General features: G+C 36.6%; 1 pseudogene; it reads right to left on the bottom strand.

The window, feature by feature from the left end:
* Positions 1-1,913: 1,913 nt before the first annotated feature.
* On the bottom strand, positions 1,914-7,110 carry LOC145099359 (uncharacterized; annotated as a pseudogene).
* Between the last annotated feature and the right edge of the window lie 1,719 nt (positions 7,111-8,829).

Genomic DNA, 8,829 nt, shown 5'->3' with positions numbered 1-8,829 from the left:
GCCTGTAATCGTTCTCCTACTTATGCTACAGGTCACTGTCCTTTATATTTGATTCCATTTCCAAACGATGAATTGGTTCACAAGGATGCTAATGACAAGTTGAAGGCCTTGATGAAACTACACCAACAAGTTCTTGTGAAGATTGAAGCCATGAATGACGTGTACAAACAAAATTCCAACATGCATAGGAAACCACATGTCTTTCAAGATGGTGACTTGGTTCAGGTGCATATGAGGAAAGAACGTTTTCCAAACAAAAGGAAGAACAAAAGTTGATGCCAAAAGCTAAAGGTCCTTATAAGCCTTCATAAGTTGTGTATGGTGTGAATCTTTACAAGCCTTTGTATTTGATTCCATTTCCAAATGATGAATTGGTTCACAAGGATGCAAATAACAATTTGAAGGCCATGATGTAACTACACCAACAAGTTTGTGTGAAGATTAAAGCTGTGAATGACGTTTACAAACAGAATTCTAACATGAATAGGAAACCACGTGTCTTACAAGATGGTGACTTGGTTTAGGTGTATATGACGAAAGAACGTTTTCTTAACAAAAGGAAGAACAAAAGTTGATGCCAAGAGCTGAAGTTCCTTACAAAGTGGTGACACACGTCAATGATAATACTTATAAGGTTGATCTGGGACGAGACCATGGAGTGCATGCTACCTTTAATGTGGGAGACCTTTCACCGTATCTTGTTGAGGATGGCCTTGATGAATTTAGGTCATTTCCTTTCAAAGAGGGAGGGGAGGATCCATGAATGGCTCATGAAAAGCCGAAAAAGGTGATGGATTAGTGATTACTAGTAGGCTAGAAGGTGGTTTCTACTCAATGGTTGGGTTGTGCATGGTAACCTACGTATTGAATTAGGGTCGCATGAAGCCATTGTTGATACTCTTTGGTTGATTTGGGTTACACTTTAACGCTTCTTTTTGCTCCTTAATGGAGCGTGGACACTTTTTTCATTCATTAATGTGTCTTACGTTTTTTGTGTGGTTTCATGAGTTTCTTTAATTTCCATTATTAGTTTTACTGAGTAGTTGGTTGGGTGGCTAGTAACCACCATCTTTGTTATAAAGGCTTCATATAAGCCAATTATACATGGAAAAAAGAAATAGATGAAATTTTAATCAAAATAACCTTTGTTCACTTTGAACTATAGTTATAAGAACATTTCTTCTGGCCTAAAGATGTTAGGGATGTAACCAACATAGTGGGCAAGTGTGTTACATGTCGGATGACGAAAAAAACTTTCAAGCATGGTGTTTACACTCTTTTGTCGGTTCCTATTCGTCCTTGGCAAGAGGTGTCAATGGAATTCAGTATGGCTTTTCCTAGAACTCAAAGGTGGAAGGAATCCATTATAATGATGGTGGATAGGTTTTCAAAAATGGCTCACTTTATGCCAAGTCATAACACCAATGATTCATCTAATGTGTCTGATTTGTACTTTAAAGAAGTGGTTCGCTTGCATATTATTCTTAAAACTATTGTTTCTGATAGGGATTCCTTGTTTTTGAGTTACATTTGGAACACTTTGTGGAGGAAAGTTGGTACTAAGTAACTTTTTAGTGCGTCCCATCATCCACAAAACTGATTGGCAAACAAAGGTGACTAATAGAACTTTGGGTATGCTGTTGAGGGGGTTGGTTAGCAAAACTCAAAAACAGTTGGACATCAAACTTGCACATGCTGAGTTTGCCTGTAACAGTTCTCCTACTTATGCTACAGGACATTGTCCTTTATAAGTGATGTATGGTGTGAATCCTTACAAGCCTTTATATTTGATTCCATTTCCAAACGATGAATTGGTTCACAGGGATACTAATGACAAGTTGAAGGCCATGATGAAACTACACCAACAAGTTCTTGTGAAGATTGAAGCCATGAATGACGTGTACAAATAGAATTCAACCATGCATAGGAAATGATGTGATCTCACCCAAAATGGAGGTTTGAACACGTTTCGCCCGATCGTTCTTTTGGTTACAGAATTGTAAAACAAAGGTGGAAACCGCGACCCGTTGTCTATAAAGAGACAAGAACCTTAGTATAAAACGCCACAATCCACCCACCAATTTGATTGATAAGTTTGAACGCCACAAGCTATGAAAACCTGATAAGTTCTAAAGTTCACAAAGAACGAAAAAAAGAGTTAAAAACTCACAAATTTTTTCAAAACTTGATTGATTTCAAATGGATACAAATACCACGTTTTTATAGTGTGGGAAGAGCACCTAAAGAGCCATGAATTAAAGAAGTGTCTTTAATTTAAGGCATTTAACCCCCAAGTTTAAAACTATGAACCTAGACATGGTTTATCACAAGGTTCATGTAACCTAAGACCCTTTTATCTCCCCAACACTTATTTAGGATATATAAAAAACGAAAATTACATAAAAATATAGAAAAAAACGAAATGGGCTTATAAAGGCTCTTATTGTATCTTGTAAATCACTCTTGGACTTGAATTGGTAATCCAACTTTGATTGGGTCCAATGGGTCTCCATACACTTTCTTGAGTACAAACTTCTCTAACCAATCCATTTAAAGCCTCTTTGAATGTTTTAGCTCGTGCCCTCGTAACTGGTCCATCTGGCATTTGATTTGGATCCTTTGTTGATAGTTGTGGGTTTGCATCATTCCCCTCCTCTTGAAAAGGATTTGTCCTTAAATCAGAACCTACATCAAAAGGAGCTAGATCAGTTACATTGAAAGTTGCACTAACATTATACTCACCCGGCAGGTCCAATTTGTATGCATTGTCATTGATACGCTCTAAAACTTGGAAAGGACCGTCCCCTCTTGGAAGCAATTTTGAACGTCGTTGGGCTGGAAATCGTTCTTTTCTCATATGTAACCAAACCCAATCACCCGGTTCAAAAATCATCTTGTGTCGCCCTTTATTCGCTTGTTTTGAATATTGCTCCGTTCTTCTTTCTATATTTAGTCTTGCTTTCTCATGTATCTGTTTCACAAATTCAGCCTTTTTGTTTCCATCTAAGTTAACCTGCTCAGAAAAAGGCAAAGGTGATAAATCCAAAGGAGTCAAAGGATTAAAACCATATACAATTTCAAATGGTGACATTTTTGTAGCAGAATGAGTGGCACGATTGTATGCAAACTCAACATGTGGCAAACAGTCCTCCCATGTTTTGATGTTCTTCTTTATTAAAGCCCTCAACAAGGTGGACAAGGTCCTATTCACCACTTCTGTTTGACCATCCGTTTGTGGGTGGCAAGTTGTTGAAAACAAGAGTTTTGTCCCTAATTTTGCCCACAAAGTTTTCCAAAAATAACTCAAAAACTTAGAATCCCGATCTGAGACAATGGTTTTTGGCATTCCATGCAACCTGACAATTTCTCTAAAAAACAAATCAGCAATGTGAGATGCATCATTAGTTTTATTGCACGCAATAAAATGAGCCATTTTAGAAAACCTATCAACAATCACAAAAATAGAGTCCTTTCCACTTTTGGATCTTGGTAGACCCAACACGAAGTCCATTGAAATATCAACCCATGGTTCACATGGTATTGGAAGTGGAGTATATAAAGCATGATGTTGAACCTTGGATTTGGCTTGCTTGCACACAATACAATTATTGCAAATTCTTCCAACATCCACCTTCATTTTTGGCCAAAAGAAATGTTCCTGCAAAGTAGATAATGTTTTTGCGATCCCAAAATGTCCCATAAGGCCTCCACTATGTGCTTCTCTAACCAAAAGCTCACGCAAGGAAGATTTAGGATTCAAAGTCTTGATTCTTTGAACAAAAAACCATTATGTAAGAAAAACTTTTCAAAAGAGCATTGTTCACAAGCTTGGTAAATCTGACCAAAATCAACGTCATTGTGGTATAATTCCTTGATTTGTTCAAATCCTAGAATTTTGAAATCTAGAGAAGAAAGTAGAGAGTGTCTATGTGACAAAGCATCAGCCACAACATTTTCCTTACCTTTCTTGTATCGGATGACATAAGGAAATGTCTCAATGAACTCCATCCACCTAGCATGTCTTTTGTTTAATTTGTGTTGTCCTTTTAGAAACTTTAAGGACTCATGATCTGAATGAATTACAAATTCTTTAGCCCACAGATAATGTTGCCATGTTTTCAATGCTCGGACCAAAGAATAAAGCTCTATCATAAGTTGGGTAATTTAAAGTTGCCCCACTTAATTTTTCACTGAAATATGCCAAAGGTTTACCCTCTTGCATCAAAACAGCACCAATTCCAATTCCTGATGCATCACATTCAATTTCAAATGTTTTGTCAAAATTAGGCAAAGACAACAAAGGAGCATGAGTTAAGTGAAACTTGAGTTGTTGAAAAGCATGCTCTTGTTCTTTGCCCCATTTAAACCCAACATTCTTTTTGATGATTTCTATAAGTGGTGATGCTAAAGTGCTAAAATGTTTGACAAACCGGCGATAAAAACTTGCCAGGCCATGAAAACTTCGAACTTCACTTATAGTCTTTGGAGTTGGCCAATCATGGATGGCTTTTACCTTTTCTTCATCAACAGCCACTCCTTGGGAGCTCACCACATACCCAAGGAAAACAACTTGGTCAGTACAAAAGGTACACTTCTTCAAGTTAGCATATAGCCTTTCTTTCCTAAGCACACTCAAAACACATGTCAGATGCTCAAGGTAATCTTTTGGACACTTTGAATAAATCAAAATATCATCGAAGTAAACAACCACAAATTTGCCAATATATTCACGCAAAACATGGTTCATTAATCTCATGAAGGTACTAGGAGCATTAGTTAGGCCAAAAGGCATTACTAACCATTCATATAAACCATGTTTTGTTTTAAAAGTTGTTTTCCACTCATCACCTTCTTTCATGCGAATTTGGTGATACCCGCTTTTTAAATCAATTTTGGAAAAAAGTTTTGCTCCATACAACTCATCAAGCATATCATCGAGTCGGGGAATGGGATGACGATACTTTACCGTAATATTGTTGATGGCACGACAATCTACGCACATTCTCCAAGAACCACCCTTCTTTGGCACCAACAAGACTAGAACGACACAAGGGCTCATACTTTCTTGAACCAATCCCTTTGCAAGTAACTCTTCGACTTGCCTTTGTAGCTCCTTGGTTTCTTCAGGGCTTGTTCTATAGGCTGGTTTGTTGGGAATAGACACCCCAGGCATAAAGTCAATTTGGTGTTCAATCCCACGAATTGGTGGCAATCCATTTGGAACATCTTCAGCAAACAAGTCTCCAAATTCCTGCAAGAGAGAGGTAACATCACTCGGAAGAGTTCCGGCTGAAATGTTAGTGGCTATTGGAGCTTCTTTGAACAAAAGAAGCACAAAATGCATTTCTGATTTAAAAGCTTCTTTTATCTCACTTTTTTTTGCCAGTGCAATATATTTATTTTCCTTTTTTTCTTTCCCTCTTTTTTTCATGTTTTCTTTTTTTTTTTCACTCTCTTTTTTTTGTTCACTTTCTTTTTTTGTTCATTTTCTTCTGTTTTCTCACTCATTTTTTTTGTTCATCATCTTTTTTTTCTCTCTCTTTTTTTCCTTCGCTCTCTTTTTTCGCATCTTGTTGAAGTTTTACTTGATCTTGGTAAACTTGAATTGGTGACGTTGGTACAAGAGTTACCGGTTTTGTTTTGTAAACAAAAGTGTATTTGTTAGTGAAACCGTCGTGACTTACGTGTCTAACATATTGCCATGGTCTACCTAGCAGCAAGTGAGTGGCTTGCATAGGAACAACATCACACAACACCTCGTCTTCATATCTTCCAATCCGAAATGAAACCATCACCTGTTTTGTAACTCGCACCTCACCACTATCATTGAGCCATTGAAGTTTGTATGGTTTTTGATGCTTCATCGTGGGTATACCTAACTTTTCAACCATGGAAGTACTTGCAACGTTAGTACAACTCCCACCATCAATTATAACACTACATACCTTGCCTTGAACATAGCAACGAGTATTGAATATATTCTCCCTTTGGGCATCGTCTCCCTCCTTGGATTGAATGTTTAGAGCTCGTCTTGCAACCAATAAATCACCTTGAACAGCCACCTCTTCATCATCACTACAATCTTCCGGTGAAACTATAGAATCTGATTCATCCGTTTCGATCTCGCCATTTTCTCTAACCACCATGGTAAGCTTATTTGGACATTGACTTGCAATATGACCCCTTCCTTGACACTTGAAACACTTTATGTCACGATTCCTAAAAGTAGAAGAATCAGTTTTTCCTTTTGAAGAGTTTGTTGTTTTAAGATCAGATTTGGAATTAGAAGAAGAAGTAGGTGTATTTTCTGATTTTTTTGAAGTACTAGCCTTCCAAGTGTTATTTCGAGACCCGCCACCTCTTTTTAATTGTTTTTCAATTTTAACAGCCATATGGACCATGTCTTCAATTTCAACATAATGTTGCATCTCAACGCGATCACGAATTTCAAGATTTAAGCCATTTAAGAATCTGGCCATGGTTGCCTCAGGATCCTCCTCAATATTGGCATGAACCATCATAACCTCCATTTCTTTGAAGTAATCATCAAACACACTTGCTGCCTTGTTTTAAGCTTTGAAGTTTATTGTGGAGATCACGAAAGTAATGACTTGGCACAAACCGTCTTCGCATGACACTCTTCATTTCATCCCATGTCTCAATAGGCCTTTCTCCATTTCTCCGTCTAGTGATTAGAAGTTGATCCCACCATGTTAGTGCATAATCAGAAAACTCAACTACGGCTAGTTTTACCTTCTTACGGTTGGAATATTCATGACAATCAAATATGAACTCCATTTTTGTCTCCCATTCAATGTACGCGTCCGGGTCTGATTTGCCTTTGAAAGAAGGAACTTTCATTTTAATAGAACTTAAATTGTCATCTCTTCGTGACCTCCTTCTATTTGGTCGCATTTCAGGTTCCCAACCATCATCCTCCTCTTCCCCGTTAGAAACCTGTGATGATGCTCGAGATCGAGTTCTTTGTACTTGTGCCTCCATTCGGTCCATTCTTTCATGTACTTGGTTAAATTCATTTGTCATCAAACGTCGCATCTCATCCATCATAGCTTGAACTTGAAGGTTTGGTGGGGGGTTTTGATCACCCATCTTATATTTCTGCCAAAAAATAAAAAATAAAATAATAATAATAATAATAATAATAATAATTTACTTCCTCCCAACACTCACTCACGTGTTTCTCTCAAAAATAGTTCACTCAACCCTCGTGTATCCCTCGAATGGCTTTTACCCTCTTTTAGTCTCACCACATAGCCTTTTACCACTCCCTTTTAACTCTTAAAGTTCTAAACAAACTAAAGAAGCAATTATCAAATTTGAACTTGTGGCCTTGAGGAATTCAAACTTACCAAACAAATCAAAAGAAATTGTATCCAAATTAAAGTAACCTCAATACACGAAAAGAAAGCCAAACAAACTTGGCTTTGCTAATGATGAAGCAAACAATGGGTTATTTTTTTATTTTTTATTTTTTGAAAAAAAAAAGACTACACTTGCAATTCAAATTGACTTTATAGAAAAAAAAAAAGGCTTTACTTATTCCTCCTCTTCTTTCTTTCTTTTTTTTTCCTTTTTTTTCTTTTTTTTTCTTTTTTTTTTCTTTGTAAATCTTTTTTTTTTGTAAATATTTTTTTTTTGCTTTTTTTTTTCTTTCTATTTTTTTTTTTGCTTCTTTTCGTTTTTTTTTTACCTTTGATTTTTTTTTTGAGGAAACTAATAGCCAAATGAAAACATAAAGGAAACAAAAGAAATGTAGAATATAGAAGTTTGACAACTTAGAAATTCAAAAGTCGCTAGTAAGAACCTTGACAACTTGTGACAAGACCCGCTACCAATATGCGTCTTAGAACTCAAGTAATCAAGGAAGAAAACAAAATAGATATGCAACACAAAGAACTGGCTCTGATACCAAATGATGTGATCTCACCCAAAATGGAGGTTTGAATACGTTTCGCCCGATCGTTCTTTTGGTTACAGAATTGTAAAACAAAGGTGGAAACCGCGACCCGTTGTCTATAAAGAGACAAGAACCTTGGTATAAAACGCCACAATCAACCCACCAAATTGATTGATAAGTTTGAACGCCACAAGCTATGAAAATCTGATAAGTTCTAAAGTTCACAAAGAACGAAAAAAAGAGTTAAAAACTCACAAATTGTATTCAAAACTTGATTGATTTCAAATGGATACAAATACCACGTTTTTATAGTGTGGGAAGAGCACCTAAAGAGCCATGAATTAAAGAAGTGTCTTTAATTTAAGGCATTTAACCCCCAAGTTTAAAACTATGAACTTAGACATGGTTTATCACAAGGTTCATGTAACCTAAGACCCTTTTATCTCCCCAACACTTATTTAGGATATATAAAAAACGAAAATTACATAAAAATATAGAAAAAAAAACGAATGGGCTTATAAAGGCTCTTATTGTATCTTGTAAATCACTCTTGGACTTGAATTATGGTAATCCAACTTTGATTGGGTCCAATGGGTCTCCATACACTTTCTTGAGTACAAACTTCTCTAACCAATCCATTTAAAGCCTCTTTGAATGTTTTAGCTCGTTCCCTCGTAACTGGTCCATTGGCATTTGATTTGGATCCTTTGTTGACAGATGTGGGTTTGCATCAGGAAACCACATGTCTTTCAAGATGGTGACTTGGTTTAGGTGCATATGAGGAAAGAACGTTTTCCTAACAAAAGGAAGAACAAAAGTTGATGCCAAGAGCTGAAGGTCCTTACAAACCTTTGTAAGTGGTCTACGGTGTGAATCCTTACAAGCCTTTGTATATTATTCAATTTCCAAAC

This window comes from Lactuca serriola, chromosome 4, assembly GCF_051521515.1.
Source record: "Lactuca serriola cultivar US96UC23 chromosome 4, Lser_US96UC23_V15, whole genome shotgun sequence".
Lineage (NCBI taxonomy): Eukaryota > Viridiplantae > Streptophyta > Magnoliopsida > Asterales > Asteraceae > Lactuca > Lactuca serriola.
This window is presented reverse-complemented; position numbering and strand designations above follow the sequence as displayed.